Here is a 17,057-nt window from a genome sequence, read left to right as displayed (position 1 = left end):
AAGTTGGTGGAGGTAAATAATCCCTCATCCAAAGACCGGAGGTCGAGATCATCTAATGGTGCGACCCCCTGCTACACCCACTAGGAAGGCACCACATAGGGTCAGGGAAACTGGCGCCAGGTTTCACCAAGAGAAGGCCCGAGGCAGCTGGACAGAAGTGTGGTCACTGGTGGGGCACGAGAGGCCAGAGAAAGGATAAAAGGGGGTCCTGTGCCATACTCCTGAATTGCCTGGGGGTTGACCGAGCTCCTCACCTGGTGGACGCAGCACGGCTTGGGCAGTCATTGCCGGCAGAAGTGGCTCGGATAACAACTGTGAGTAAAAGACCCTGGACTGCATCACTGACTCTGTGTGATTTCTGGTGCATCTGCACCATCACCCCCAGCATCCTATTACACTGCCCTGAGGCTACACTCTTCCCGTGGGGAGTTATCCTATCCCTGTGCTGCACACCAACACCAGCCTCAGCGGTCTGCCTTGCAGCGGCGGTTATCCCTGACCGCAATCCACGGGTGGCGTAGTCGGACATTCATAGCTCTACAAATAGACTGCCACACAATTTGGTCTGACCACCCTGAGCCATGGGATCGGGTTGCCACTACTACCCCCATCATCGCACTGAAGCCCGGTTCCGGGTACCCCACGGCCCAGGGGGCGAGTCACCTGCTTCAAGACGTTCTTTTTGGGTGGAGTTAGCGCACAATTTGTCCGGCCCAGGAAGCATGGTATAAATATTCAAATGGCAATTGGCAGAAAAAAAGATTCCTCACCCTTGCCATAGACTACCGGCGGAACGATAGTTTGGCCAATCGTTCTACTGACAGCTCTCTGTCTTGATGACTTCATACATGACAGCACTGCCTCTACTGTGTTCTCTACAAGGGGAGCTGCTATTAGACTCAGGAACAAAAGGAAAGGAAGTCCGAAATTGGATATGGTAGATCCTTATCTCCCTCGACAGATAATGAGTCAGTAGACTGGACAAGGTCTTCAAATCGAGGAACGTTTTACTGGCGATTAAGATTCGGCTCGAATATTGGACTGCTACTCAATATAAAAAAAGACAAAGATATTGACTACTGCTAGGTACGCCCAGGATATATTTGAGATGGACGACGATGAACTGGAAGTTGTAAAGGACTTCAACCTACTTGGATTAATGATCACTCAAAATGCAGCGACAACTCCGGAAGTCAATAGAATAGCTATGGGCAAATTAACAATGAAGTCACTGGTCTTCAGGTCAAGGAAGATTTTACTGGTGATGAAGACATGGCTTGCACATAGCCTGTTTTTTCTGTAGTAACATATGGATGCGAAACAAGACAGAAGAAGAATCGACGCCTTCAAAATGTGGTGCTGGAGAAGAATGTTATCAATAGCATGGATGACAAGAAGAACAAAGAATTACATTTTGGGACAAATCAAGCCAGACATGTCACTCGAAGCAAGGATCACCAAGCTACGACTTGCCTACTTTGGACACATCATATGAAGAGAGCAATCACTGCAGAAGGACATCAAGGTCCGAAGAATAGAAGGAACAAGGCGAAGAAGATGACCAGCATCTCAATGGCTTGACACTATCAAAATAATGGCGGAGAAGATCCTGGTGGACCTATATAGGCTTGCACAAGATCGATCTTTCTACAGAGTGTTCATTCATCAAGTCGCCATGGCTCGAGAACGAACTGAAAGCCATTAAATTAATTAATACTAAAATAGATTGGGCTACAGTAAAGCACGAGCTCTGCTCTAAGGGGCCAATACACAATAGATAGCTACCGGTGGCATATTTGTTTGGCCGATCGTTCTACCGGCAGGTCTCTCTCCCGATGGCTTCATACACAGGGACGCTACTTCTGTGTTCTTTGCATGGAAGCTGCTACTATACTCCTCCAGGAACAAAAGGATCGGCAGTCCGAAATAGGATATGCCGGATCCCCCCCCCCCCCCCAACAGATAATGAGTCAGTAAACCATCGGCCAAGCCCATCGATTTTGGCAGATTCAGTCGATGTTAGTCCGTGTATGGGGACCTTCAGTTACGTAGACTTTAGAAGCTGAGATTTTGATGTTGTTTGAAGGGTTCCAGATATAAAATGCTTTTTTTTTTTGCTTCTGATCGCTTTCAAAAAAGGTCACTATTGAACTTTCCATGTCTGTATGATCTTTTTGAAGCACATTAGACTCGCCGAAACATTGTCACTGCAGTCATCATGCCAATTGACAACCGGCTCCCCGCAGATAGGTAATGCAGAGCCAGCTGTCAGTCAGCGTGAGATTGGCAGAGAAGACCAGTCAACAGAGCAGAGCAGAAGTGAAAATGCTGCTCTGTCAATGTGATGTCAATGGAAGCCGCTAAATTGCCGAAAGTAATGGTCCATGACCGTTAAGAGCTGGCATCAGGCAGGTAGTTATTTATTTTATTTTACTCACTTAGAGCCATTAATTCCACAGTGCTTTACAGACATTATCGGCACTGTCCCCATTGGGGCTCACAATCTAGTTCTCAATCAGGATGTCTTTGGAATGTGGGAGGAAACCGGAGAAGCCGGAGGAAACCCACACAAACACGAGGAGAACATACAGACTCCTTGCAGATGTTGTCCTTGGTGGGATTTGAACCCAGGACCCCAGTGCTGAAAGGCTGCAGTGCTAACCACTGAGCCACCGTGGTGCCCAACGATCTGCCTGTTAGTTATTAGGATTTTGCGCAAAAATAATACGTTTTGGATAACCCCTTTTAAACGTTAAAAAATATATATATAAAAGAGAGAAATTGTTGTACAAATGAAAAGTAAAAATAATGATAAAATTAAATGACCAAAAATATTTTACTTTAATATATTTTTCACCGTTTTGAATTTGGATGTACAGCAAATACAAAAGGATAAGAGAAAAGGGAAGGAAGGCTATAAGCTAGTCAATTAGGGAACACAGAGTACAACATTTTCTACATATCAGTGAAATTAGACAACATGGACAAGATTATGTCAATAAAGGGCAGCAAGACCGGGAAAGCGAAACATAAAAGGTGAGAGAAATGAAAGGAGGACAACAAATAAGATAAATAATAGGAAGTAGAGGAAAAGAGTTGGTCCCAAGGTATTTCCTGGAAATCCTGCGGTTCATAGACCTGTATCAATATATACACTTCATTGATGATGCTCATATCTCAGTTCTAGTGACTCTGATACACTCTGGCTGGATATGAGAAAGGTATGTATCCAGATATCGTCAAATGGTTTCAATTAAACAAGAAAATAACAAGCAAAGAAAAGAAAATATAAACACAAAAAAACAAAACCCCCAAAACATCCATATTACAAAATAATGGAATTTATAAAATATAAAGAATATATGGTCTAAATAATAGAAAAAATAGGAAGCCAGGAAAATATTTAAGAAACATGTTCTCCACTTTGGTGCCTCCATGTTTGATCTCCTACATACAAGCTTCATGGCTGGACTTTATTGAACTGCTTTTACCATCTTAAATTCTCTGATTACGCATACTTAATAGAGATGATCGAATCGATTCAATGCAAAATGAAATTGATGTCAAATTTTTAGAAATTCGCTGAACCCAGCGCCTTCACTGAATTGCCTACAATGACCACAGCCGTTTTACACATTGCAGAAGATTGCAGACAGGCTTCCCCAATAAAACTTTGCAGCTGTCACATCACATGGTATAGCACCACCAATCAAGTTGGTCTATAGTAGCCTGTATAAAAGCAGAAAGAGGGAATGCAGAAGCCATTTTGAAGTGAATCTTGATAGTGAGAGGAAGTCACAGCTCGCAGCTTAACCATGTAAGGTGAGAGCGATAAAACACTGAAAAAACTGTACAGAAAGTGTATGACAGCAGAGCAGTGATGAAGATTAGCATGTGACTTTTCAGGGCAGTTGGAATTTTTGGAATACTTTAGATTCGCGACAAATCGAATTTCATAGGAAAATTCAGCAAAGCTGGTGAATTCGAATTTCAAAATGATTGTCTCATCTCTAATATTCTCAGTTGTCTTGGTTGAACAGATTGGCCAAGAAAATGTCTACTATTTTGGTAAATTTTTACCTCTCTTATAGCTGAAAGCCAGAACAGGTAGGAGGCCACCAAGCCAGGCTATCCATTCTACAAACTACCCTAAACCTCTAATGAGCCATGTTACTGTTCCCAACCCCATAAATGAGCCAGTCCTCGATTCACTCACTAATTACTCTACGTATGACTCCACCACCTAATGACAGTCACCCCTACCTGCCATTCATAGCCATTCAATTCCAAAAATATAATTTTTTTTTACTTCGGGTCACTTTCTCCTGTACCACATACATATAAACCACTGACAGTCATCCCTGACCTTCCTACCATGTTCTTCCCTCTAAAAGAAAAAGAACCCCAGGACTCCATTGCAGAGGAGGAGGCCCATTCAAGTCGGATGGAGTCGTTGAGGCTACCACATGTCACGTGGAAGTACCGGAGGTTCATAACTTGTTTTTTTGCTCCATGTTTTCCTTGGGAGGCTCTGCTGAAGTTGTTTGACATTATGGTCAATGTATCCACATTATTTCACCTTATAGCTGAAGGTTTTCTTTTTTCCTGAGGGTGGAGGAGAGGCTGGTTATTTTATATAAATATATTTATAGAAGTGCAGTATATATGAATGCATGATGTACATTGGTATCTATTGGGTTTTTGCTCACATATTTTATGGGCTAGAATAATCCTTGAGTTCCGTAGTAATTTTTGCCTGCAGACCAGGTATGGCTTTCTCCGAATAATGTATTCACCTTTAATATGTCCAATCTGAAGTCAGTCACAATTTCTGCTACGCTTCTGTAATAACCTAAATTGATCATCATAAAAGATCCTGATCTCTCACCTTTGCCTTCATATATCTTTAATTTTCTCGTTAACCTAGTAATTCAACCATCTGAAATGTAATAAATAGTATGGTCTCTGCTTGCCCCCCCCTCTCCACATCGGCAATAGTAGCCCTTTCAGGTCAAGAGCTGCAGGTCTTGTCCTTCGGAACAGTAATCTGACTTGTTGCCTCCATTAACCTTTTCTCCATATTGGACTGGATATATAAGAAGCTGTCCACCATCCCTCAGTAAAGGCAGAAAAATGAGATTCCATGCCAATTATATACATCAATATATATGTACCTGATTAACAGGGATGTTGTCCAGGATTGGAGAACTGGGTCTGTCCTCATTCAAAAACAGCGCCATTCTTGTCTGCAGGTTGTCTCAGGTATTGCAGCTTTTCCCGACTGAAGTGAATCGTATTAAGTTGTAATACCACACACAACCCATGTGGAGCCATTCCTGGAAAAACAAAAGTACTACCTTTCACATTAATGCTGTGCAACCCCTTTTTAAGGAATAATATATTTGCTGAATAGTAGTCCCATGAACATACTCCGTATCCTGATTGGTTGCTATTAAGCGTAGTATCTTTGGAGAGTATGAGGACCATAAAACAGAGTGTGGGGCACTATAGGGACCCTGATCCTGTGTTTGGGGGACTATCAAGACCATAATGATGTGTGGGGGGCCATCATACTGTGTGTGGGGGCTGCGGAGGCCATCATACTGGGTGAGGGGTGCTCTGGGCACCATCATACTGTGTATGGGGGCATTGAGGGCCATCATACTGTGTGTGGAGAGTGATGGGAGTCATAATACTGCGTGAGGGGTGCTTTGGGGCCATCATACTGTGTGTGGGACCCTGTGGAGGTAATCGTACTATATATGTGGTGGGTGCTTTGGGGCCATCATACTGTGTGTGGAGAGTGAGAAGAGTCATTGTCATGCATGAGGGGTGCTTTGGAGCCATCATACTGTGTGTGGGACCCTGTGGAGGTAATCATACTATATATTTGGTGGGTGCTTTGGGGCCATCATACCGTGGGTGGAGAGTGAGAAGAGTCATAGTCCTGCATGAGGGGTGCTTTGAGGGACATCATACTGTGTGTGGAGAGTGATGAGTCATAGTCCTGCATGAGGGGTGCTTTGGGGCCATCATACTGTGTGTGGTACCCTGTGGAGGTAATCATACTACATATGTGGTGGGTGCTTTGGGGCCATCATACTGTGTGTGGAGAGTGAGAAGAGTCATAGTCCTGTGACGCACCCCCTGGGCCAGTGTTGTTGGGGGGATACCCGGAGCCGGATCAGATGGGGGTTGTAGTCTCCGAGTGGCGGTGACCCGGTCCGTGCCCAGGGTGTCAAGCTCAGTGTGTGGCAGTCCTTATGATGTTACTAGATGTTCTTTTGTGTCGACTACGCCACCCGTTGAATTGCGGTCAGTACGGCCGCCGCTGCAGCAGGGTCCGCTGAGGCTGATGATGTATGTGCAGCTCAGGTAGTATAACCCCCAACGGGAGGGGTATAGCCTCAGGGGGTCAGTTGCAGAGGATGGGGGTTGTGGTGGTGCAGCGGGGATGGAAATGAGACTCAGAGTCGGGCTGTGCAGTTCAGGGTTTGTTTACTTACTGCAGTTGTTCCGGTCACTCCGGCCTTGAGTGACCACCCGAGCCGTGCTGCGTCCACCAGGTCCTGGACTCGGCCAACCCCCAGGTGATTCTGGAGCGTGGTCCTGAGCTCCCTTTCTGTCCTGTCCTCTTCTCTGGCCTTCCCCACCAGGGATCCACCTATGTCCGGCTCCCTCGGGCCTCTTGTTGGTAAACCCTTGTCTCTGGGTTCCCTGACCCTATTCCTGGTCTGCCTTCCGGGTGGATTTAGTGGGTGGTCGTGGCAGATCGATCCTGCCCACGACCTCCGGTTCCTGGCTAAGGTGTGCTGTAGCCTCTGCCAGCTTGGGATCCGGTACCCTGTTGCCAACTCTTCACCCTCTGGTCTAATTTGGGCTCTTGGAGTTCCTTCTTTCTCCCCCTCTGGGTCTTTCTTTCTCCTCTCTCTCTCTTGGCCTTGGAGCTGCTCTTCTCCTCTGCTCTCTTCCTCTACAAAGACCCTGATCTAAAATGGTGCCCACCTTATATACTCCCTCTGTGTGAGCTCAGGTGACCAGCACCCAATGAGTTCCTAGCTTTACCCAGGCTGCTCCCCCTATCTGCCCCTACACTACTGGGATGTTCCACCCCCCTCCCACTCCAGCCAGGAACAGACACTGTCGTACCTGCACATTTCTCTAGTGGGAGTACCATCGGTCTGTTCCTCGGAAATGGGATGTGTGTAGTGCATGCAGCTAACTGAGCTCAGTTCCACACTCCATCCTTACCCGGGAGTGGAATATCACACCACTGGGTTGAGGTGCAATACCCCTGTAGCAGCCGAATCCTCAGGGTGCTACATTCCCCCCTGGTAAATCACAGCACATCCTCGGGCTGTAAGATATAAACATCCACAAACATACATTTTTTTCATAAAACATAAACATATAAAACATATAAAACATCATCAGCAGCAATAAACTTTTCATATAAACATTCTTGTTTCTGGTTCCTCCGGTCACGGTGCAACTTGTGACCGGGTAAAGTGCGACAGTCTCTCTTGGAAGAAAAACAGTTTCCTATAAAACCGGTAGGGGGCGCTTTAGGAAGCGCAACTATATACAAGGGGATATGGCCGCTCTCAGTCCTCGGCCAGGTATTAGGAACTAGGGACACACGGGCATCAGTTCAATTGGCTGGTCCCAACGGGGACTATATTTTAACTAGAACAGTTCTTATACCCTGACGGGTAACTATGTACAGTCTCTCTCTACCGTACTTCAACGACGGCGTCCTCCTGCTCTTTCTTTAGATTCTGTTTCTGTTTCAGACCCGTCCGGGTCCTCTTGCTCCTCCTCCGTCAGGCGATGCACATGGAGGGCGTAGGGTCCTTTGGCACACTTGTGCCGGGTGAAGGTGACCTCGTCCCCTACATACAGGTCACGACCTCTGTGTCCCTCCGGCAGATGGCTTTCTACGTCTCTGCGGGTCACAAAGACGTCGCCGGGGGTATGATGGTCTCTAATAAAGCCCCATCCGTGCTGCATGTTGAATTTTATCACAGTCCCGGTGGAAGGGGGACCATGTGCTGCACGGGGATTCCTCCTGGTCCGGCTCTTCTGCTCCGCACTCCTTATCTGCGCTTGCTGTTCCCGGACCCGCCTCTCTCTCCGCTCCCTCTCGAAGACCTCGAGCTGCTGCCGGCAGCACTCTGCACGCTCTGCTGCGGCCGCCCGAGTCTCCTGAGTGAACCCCATGAGGTCTTCTCCAGTGGGGTCCCACTCAAACTGTGCCTCCTCCAGCGGGGGTGAGGTCCTCTTTACGGGCTTCGGAGCCGGAATCAGGGGCTCGTCTAGGGGTCTCTCTTTCCGGAGTCGGGGATGGTGAAACTCCGGTGGCCATATAAAGGGCTGCCCATCCGGGCACGTATGCTGGGCGAACAGGTCCTCACCCAGGTGCGGTACTTTAGGTGCTATGGGCGCTGTGGTGGTAGCGGCGCCCGGGTTGACCAGGCCTTGCGACCAGGCTTGGGGCACGCTAAAGGAAAAGGGCACCGTAAGAACGGCGGCGCCCGTGGTTACTCGGCCCTGCGGCCAGGCCGGTGGCTCCGCGGAGGTAGGGGGCGCTGTTGGTATTGCGGCGCCCGGAGGTACTAGGCCTTGCGACCAGGCCGGTGGTATTTCCTGCTTGGCCACGCTCGAGGTCGAGGCGTGTGACGTCACAGGGGTCGCGGCCGCGGTCTCCGGTTGAGGCCTAGTCGGCGGCGGTGACGATGCAGCGACGGGCACGGCAGGGGGAATTTCGGGCTCTGCGACGGGGAGCTGGGGCAGGCACGCGGTTTCCCGGCTCGGGGTAGAGACGTCCCCTTTACCTGCCTCCGTCCGTTCAGCTCCCTTCTCGGCGCCGTCTCCTGCCTTCATTCCTCCTGCGCCATCCTCAGAGGCGGTCTGTCTCCTCGTCTCGGGTGGCGTGCTCCGCTGACGGGTTTCGGTCTGCTGGGCCATCTCTCGGCTCCACTCCGCCAACGTCTCCCGCTGCACCCGGGCCATCCTCCGTGCGAGGCCCTCCAGCGCGGTCTGTGCACACTCCCGGTCTCGGGGGAGCTGTGTTAGGATCTCCAGCAGGCCTTCTGGAGTGGCGACCTGCAACAGGCTCCTGACCACTGGGTCGGTGCTGCCTGACTCTCCCTCCATCTCCGGGTAGGCTCTCTCTGGACTCTCCTCCAGACGTCTTGTCTCCGGGTGCGCTCTCTCCAGACTCCTCCAGGCTGCACCCATCTTCGTTCTCTTGTTCTGTCTCCGCCCACATCGAGGGTGGTCCCGGGGCAACTTTGTGATTGTCAGTTCCAGGGGCAGTTCTCTTACGCTGATGGACACTTCCAGCATCACAGTCTCTGTTGGTGGGCGCGGTTTCCGCTTTTGGCGCCATTCTTCGACCTGGCCCACGATGGGAGGTGGCCTCTTGCCACCCTCTGGCACGCCCATAATGGCGTCCGCTCTTCCAAGGCGGGAAATCTTCGGAAATGGCGGGAATCGTCTCCCAGTGGCGGGAAACTCCATGGATGGCGGGAAAAAGCTGCAAATGGCGGACAACCGGCGGGAAGCGACCTGTGATGGGGCCCGATGGCGGGGACCCTCCGGAACCGGCAGGAGACTTCTTTTTGAGGTAACGGTGTACTTTTCTTCAGGCACGCAGTACCCGGTTGTTGCGGGCACGTAATCCTGCCGACTACGCCAAAGTTGACGCACCCCCTGGGCCAGTGTTGTTGGGGGGATACCCGGAGCCGGATCAGATGGGGGTTGTAGTCTCCGAGTGGCGGTGACCCGGTCCGTGCCCAGGGTGTCAAGCTCAGTGTGTGACAGTCCTTATGATGTTACTAGATGTTCTTTTGTGTCGACTACGCCACCCGTTGAATTGCGGTCAGTACGGCCGCCGCTGCAGCAGGGTCCGCTGAGGCTGATGATGTATGTGCAGCTCAGGTAGTATAACCCCCAACGGGAGGGGTATAGCCTCAGGGGGTCAGTTGCAGAGGATGGGGGTTGTGGTGGTGCAGCGGGGATGGAAATGAGACTCAGTCGGGCTGTGCAGTTCAGGGTTTGTTTACTTACTGCAGTTGTTCCGGTCACTCCGGCCTTGAGTGACCACCCGAGCCGTGCTGCGTCCACCAGGTCCTGGACTCGGCCAACCCCCAGGTGATTCTGGAGCGTGGTCCTGAGCTCCCTTTCTGTCCTGTCCTCTTCTCTGGCCTTCCCCACCAGGGATCCACCTATGTCCGGCTCCCTCGGGCCTCTTGGTGGTAAACCCTTGTCTCTGGGTTCCCTGACCCTATTCCTGGTCTGCCTTCCGGGTGGATTTGGTGGGTGATCGTGGCAGATCGATCCTGCCCACGACCTCCGGTTCCTGGCTAAGGTGTGCTGTAGCCTCTGCCAGCTTGGGATCCGGTACCCTGTTGCCAACTCTTCACCCTCTGGTCTAATTTGGGCTCTTGGAGTTCCTTCTTTCTCCCCCTCTGGGTCTTTCTTTCTCCTCTCTCTCTCTTGGCCTTGGAGCTGCTCTTCTCCTCTGCTCTCTTCCTCTACAAAGACCCTGATCTAAAATGGTGCCCACCTTATATACACCCTCTATGTGTGAGCTCAGGTGACCAGCACCCAATGAGCTCCTAGCTTTACCCAGGCTGCTCCCCCTATCTGCCCCTACACTACTGGGATGTTCCACCCCCCTCCCACTCCAGCCAGGAACAGACACTGTCGTACCTGCACATTTCTCTAGTGGGAGTACCATCGGTCTGTTCCTCGGAAATGGGATGTGTGTAGTGCATGCAGCTAACTGAGCTCAGTTCCACACTCCATCCTTACCCGGGAGTGGAATATCACACCTCTGGGTTGAGGTGCAATACCCCTGTAGCAGCCGAATCCTCAGGGTGCTACACCTGCATGAGGGGTGCTTTGAGGGACATCATACTGTGTGTGGAGAGTGAGAAGAGTCATTGTCGTGCATGAGGGGTGCTTTGGTGCCATCATACTGTGTGTGGGACCCTGTGGAGGTAATCATACTATATATGTGGTGGGTGCTTTGGGGCCATCATACTGTGAGTGTGGGGAGTGATGGGGGTCATAATACTAAGAGAGGGGTGCTTTTGGGGCCATCATACTGTATGTGTGTGTGTGAGACCCTCGGGCCATCATACTGTGTGTGCGCTTTTGGCACCACCATACGTGGGGAGCATAATACGGCATGAGGAGTGACTTGGGAGCCATCATACTGTGTGTATGAGACCCTCGGGCCATCATACTGTGTGTGTGCTTTGGGGGCCATCATACGTGGGGGCATAATACGGCATGAGGAGTGATTTGGGGGCCATCATACTGTGTGTGGGGGGGCATGAGGTGGCAATCATACAGTGTGTGATGGGAGGGTACTCTGAGGGCCATCATATGGTGTGTTGGCTTGAGCTGTGGGGGCATTTTCGGGGTCATCATTCTTTATGGGGGCCATGAAATGAGTATCAAAGTGGGTGAGAGCATAAAAATGCTTCAGTAAGGGCACAATTATGGTGTTCATGCCGCAATACATGTCTCTCTTCCTGTCTTTAAAAGTTAGGAAACATGGCTTTCTGTGATTACCCCTATGTGCCGTGATCCCAGCTACTGTACTAATTTTTTTGGGGGGTGGGGAAGGGAGGCCCAATTAACACTTATGCTATGGTGCCCCTTGATTTCTATGAATGCCCCTGGACAGGTATAGGGAAAAACTAATTATTTTGGAAACAACCCTATAATACCAGCCCAGAAAAGTAGGGTGGACATGTGGCACCCCTGAGGGTTCAGTCACCACAGAGGTACTGCATCTCACCTAGAGGTGTGGTATCTCACTCTCCGGTAAGGAAGGAGTACAGATCAGGACCCTAACACTACATTCACTACACCACATTTCCAGGGGACAGGGCGAGATTGCTCCTACGGGAGAGCACAGTCCCTGGTCCCTGGCTGGAGTGGGGGGAACCACCTAGAGAGGGGGAACCATGTAGAGGATGGGGTGGAGGACGTAGATCCTGGGAGCACGTGTAGAAGGAAGTATAAGAGGGAGGAACCATCTTAGTTCAGTGCAGACAGTCAGAGAAGTGACAGGAGCAGAGGCTCTTGCATGAGCTCTGCTCCAGAGGCGGGCCTAGCCAGGAGGCCTGAGCCTGAGGAGGAGAGGGAGCAGGAAAGGCTCCAGGGACGAGGAGAGAAGAGACCCTAGGGGTACGGGCCGTGCAGCAAGCCACCCGTACGCCCGCTGCTACCAGGAGGTAGAGGGGCCAGGCCAGATAGAGGGAACCGGTTCCTCAACTAGCAAGAACGACAAGGTTCAACTAGGAAACCGGAGGCTGCAGCATTTCAAGTACCGGAGGCCATAAGTCCACACCAGTCCACTAAGAAGGTAGCCACATAGGACCCAGGGGACGAAACCCACATCGCCCGCCAAGGCCCGAGGACACCGGATAGAAGTGTCACTAGGTGTGAGGTGCGGGAAGAGGGCCAGAGAGAGGACACACAGAAAGGGGTCCTGTTAAGTGCTCCGGAGTTACCTGAGGGTGGACTGAACCCCTCACTGCGTGAACACAGGACTAGAGATGAGCGTTGTTCGACTCAAACTGTTCGCCAATCTCAAATTCGAGCTGTTTTGGGCGGTGTTCGAGCCGTTCGGCGAACACGAACGATTTGAGAAAAATTCGGCTGTTCGAGGTTATGTTCGATAACTGTTCGTGCACCAAAATCATAACTGGATTTTTTCTCAGTAATGATGAAAATTAATGTTAATACGCAGTTTGAGTGTACAGCGGGGTGGGGGGAGGGGCAGGGGATGGATCTCTGCAGGAATAATGAAGATCTCCATTTTTTTTTCTCTTTCCCACATTTGCAGTGGGGAGGTGCAGTCTGTCAGCCTATCAGCAGCGCACACATGGAGCGAACTGCTGTTTTTCACACAAGCAAGGGCATGTGTCATTGGCAGTGTATGTCACATGTCCTTGCCCTATAAGACCAAGCCATTTTCCCCGTCGCCACCATTTTCTCACTGCTGCAGCTGCGTGTTAGAAGGCACCGCTGTTGCTGTGTGCGCTATACCTTGTTAATTTCAAGCCAATTTTCGCACAAATCTACAGATAGCTTGGGAGTAGGGAATAGTTGTGATTGCAGTCCTTTTAAGGACTAGGTTACAGCATTTCCTACGACTTTTATCAGGCAGGTCTGTGCTCTTAAATAGATAGATTGTGGGAGTAAAGACTAAATGTAATTGCAGTCCTTTTCAGGACTAGGTTACATCAGTTCCTATCAGTTTTTGCCAGGCAGGTCTGTGCCAGTGCTGTGCAAGTTTTTTTCACAGCATTTGGCTGAATCTAGCAAAGCTAATCCTTTTTGGCCTATTGCAGAGTGTGTTAGTCAGTGGAGTAGCCTATCTGTGTTGCAAGATATACCACCTGTGTATAGAATACCAATTTTTTTACTGCACCTAGTGAAGTAAAATCTTTTGGGCATAGCATCATTCTATTAGTCCATCTATACTGACCTCCATCAGGTTGCAAATTGAATATAATTTTTTTTTGCATCTAGCTCTGAAAAAATATTTGGCCTTCTAGCAGTGTGTGGGACTTGTTCTATTAGTCCATCTATACTGACCTCCATCAGGTTGCAAACTGAATATAATTTTTTTCTGCATCTAGCTCTGAAAAAATATTTGGCCTTCTAGCAGTGTGTGGGACTTTCTCTATTAGTCCATCTATACTGACCTCCATCAGGTTGCAAGCTGAATATATTTTTTTTCTGCATCTAGCTCTGAAAAAATATTTGGCCTTCTAGCAGTGTGTGGGACTTTCTCTATTAGTCCATCTATACTGACCTCCATCAGGTTGCAAATTAAAAATAATTTTTATCTGCATCTAGCTCTGAAAAAATATTTGGCCTTCTAGCAGTGTGTGGGACTTTCTCTATTCGTCCATCTATACTGACCTCCATCAGGTTGCAAATTAAAAATAATTTTTATCTGCATCTAGCTCTGAAAAAATATTTGGCCTTCTAGCAGTGTGTGGGACTTTCTCTATTAGTCCATCTATACTGACCTCCATCAGGTTTCAAATTAAAAATAATTTTTTTCTGCATCTACCTCTGAAAAAATATTTGGGCTTCTAGCTGTGTGTGGGACTTGTTCTATTAGTCCATCTATACTGACCTCCATCAGGTTGCAAATCGAATATAATTTTTTTCTCCATCTAACCCAGCCAATAGTTTTGGCCTAATACCACAGTTTGGCCACTCAGCTCTGCTCGGTTCCCATCCATTGTTTTTTTGTGCAAACAACTCCAGAGTTGTGAATTAGTTAACCACCAAAATGAGTGGAAAAAGGCCTGCTGCTGGTGGAAAGGGGAATAGGCGTGTTGGGAAGGGGAAAAAAGGTTGTGTCCGTGGGGTAGGTGTTAAAGCAACAGTAACATCTGCAGAAGAAAGACCATCTTCCAGCCAAACTAAAATGTCTACTACTTTTAGCGGACAATGTGATAAGATCCCTTTCTTACGGCCACGCCAATCGCTACAAATTCCAGATGAGGCACAAAAAACAGCAGGTGCTTCAACGGATATCAAGTGCTCCTTTAAGTGGGCTCTCCTCCACATCAACTTCAACATCACAAATACTCCAGTCCTCAAAGGTGTCACCCCAATCGCACTTGCTTCCTCACAGCTCCCAAATCTCCAGCTGCCCGTCTGAGTATGAGGTAGAACAGAAGGTTGAGTCTGCAGAGCTGTTTACTCATACTATAGCCTGGGAATCAGAGGTCGACTCCAGCGCTTCTGTGAATCCAGACGAGGAAATGATCTGCACTGATGCCCAGAATCTTTATGAGTCGGATCCAGGACCAGACGCAGAAGGTTCTGACCATAATGTAGACCCTCATTCCCAAACTGTAACTCCTGTTGGTGGAGACAATGAGGAAGACGATGATAAGACTCAAATACCTGATTGGAGCGACAACTTTAGTTTTTTGTCAAGGCAGGAACAGGTTGGCTCTGAGGACGACGGGTGTGATAACGCACAGGGTGATGATGATGAGGTTGGAGATCCCACTTACTGTCAACCCACAGTCAGCCAAGAGATGAGGTCAGCAGAGGAGGTGGAGGAAGATGCTAGTGGCGACGAGGTCAGGTTGCGCCTTCCTGGACAGAGACGTAGTACTGGAAGCACGTCAACAACTGCATCCTCAAACACAACTCTGCCTCTCACCACAAGTCGTGGTGGCTCTTCAGGTCGCATGGGTGCTAAGCCTTGCATAGCCTGGGCATTTTTTCAGATCGATAAAGACGACCCAACTCGTGTTATCTGTAACATTTGTCAGCAAAAGCTAAGTAGAGGCCAAAAAATACATAGTTTGAGTACTTCATGCATGAACCGGCACATGGACATGAAGCATAAGTTGCAGTGGGAAGCTCAGTGTGCTACAATGCGGCCTAGCCGGCCGGGCCAACCACCGTCTGCCATATCTTGTGCATCCGCGGCCTCTTCATCCTCTGTGACTGGGGGGACAGCAGTCACACCTGTTTTGGGGCGCAGACCTGCCACCTCTTTACCCGCAACAGCCAGCGTAATTGGCAGGTCATCATTTTCTTTGGAGGTGGTAACACCAGCTGGTGTTGAGCGCTGTCCGACATCGATAGCACCACCTTTGGATCAAGGCAACCTAACATGTCGGCCTGCATCTTCCTCACAGACCGGCAGTTTGCCGGGGACACCCTTATCAACCCCGTCTAAGCACAATAGCCAGCCCTCGGTCCCTCAGATGTGGACAAGTAAAAGACCATTTCCTCCTAGCCATGAGAAAGCTAAGAGGTGGAATTTCACCATCTGCAAGCTCTTGGCTACAGAAATGCTGCCTTTCCGCCTGGTGGACACAGAGGATTTTCGAGACCTTATGTCCGTCGCAGTGCCCCAGTACCAGATGCCCAGTTGGCACTACTTCTCAAAGAAAGGTGTGCCTGCGCTCCACCAGCATGTCGCACATAACATCACCGCTTCTTTGAGAAACTCTGTGTGTGACAGGGTGCATTTCACCACAGACACTTGGACGAGTAGGCATGGACAGGGGCGTTACATGTCGCTGACTGGGCACTGGGTAACTATGGTGACAGCAGGACAAGGGGCTGCTGTCCAAGTCTTGCCGTCCCCACGAGTTGTGCGTCAATCCTCTTTATGTCAAAGTTCCTCCACTGCTTCTGCCTCCTCAACCTCCTCTCGGTCTTCCACCTGCACCCAAAGCCTGTCTGGTCATGCCACAAGCTTTCTAACTGCTCAGAAGGGATCCTGCACACCTCCTTACTATGCTGGCAGTAGGGCTCAACATCATCAGGCGGTTTTTACTTTGAAATGTCTGGGAAATGTGAGTCACACAGCTGAGGAGTTGTGGTCAGCTCTGGAGAACCAATTTCATGAATGGTTGTCTCCACTGGACCTGAAACCAGGGAAGGCCGTGTGCGACAATGCTGCAAACCTGGGTGCGGCCCTTCGCCGGGGCAATGTCACACACGTGCCTTGTATGGCTCACGTGTTGAACCTGGTTGTCCAGCAATTTTTAGCCCACTATCCCAGACTAGATGGCCTTCTGCAGAGGGCACGGTCGCTGTGTGCTCACTTCCGCCGTTCGCATCCCGCAGCTCAGCGACTTACATCTCTACAGAAGTCGTTGGGCCTGCCACTTCACCGGCTAAAATGCGATGTGCCTACCCGGTGGAATTCAACTCTGCACATGTTGCAGCGACTGTGGCAGCACCGACAAGCCCTGGTGCAATACGTTCTGACGTATAGCCTGGGCCAACGAGATTCAGAGGTGGGGCAAATCACGCTGGAGGAGTGGTCTCAGATCAGGGACCTATGCACCCTTCTGCACAGTTTTGAAATGGCGACGAAGATGTTTAGTGCTGACGATGCCATTATCAGCATGACTATTCCGGTGATTTACATGCTGGAGCACATGTTAAACAGAATTCGGAGTCAGGTGGTGGCACAAGAGGAGGTGGAGGAAGTAGAGGAGGAGGAGTTGTATGCGGAAGGGCTAACATCTGCAAGG

The sequence above is a fragment of the Phyllobates terribilis genome, unplaced genomic scaffold (assembly GCF_046119375.1).
Source record: "Phyllobates terribilis strain yellow unplaced genomic scaffold, ASM4611937v1 Scaffold_7__3_contigs__length_470593459, whole genome shotgun sequence".
Taxonomy (NCBI): domain Eukaryota; kingdom Metazoa; phylum Chordata; class Amphibia; order Anura; family Dendrobatidae; genus Phyllobates; species Phyllobates terribilis.
This window is presented reverse-complemented; position numbering follows the sequence as displayed.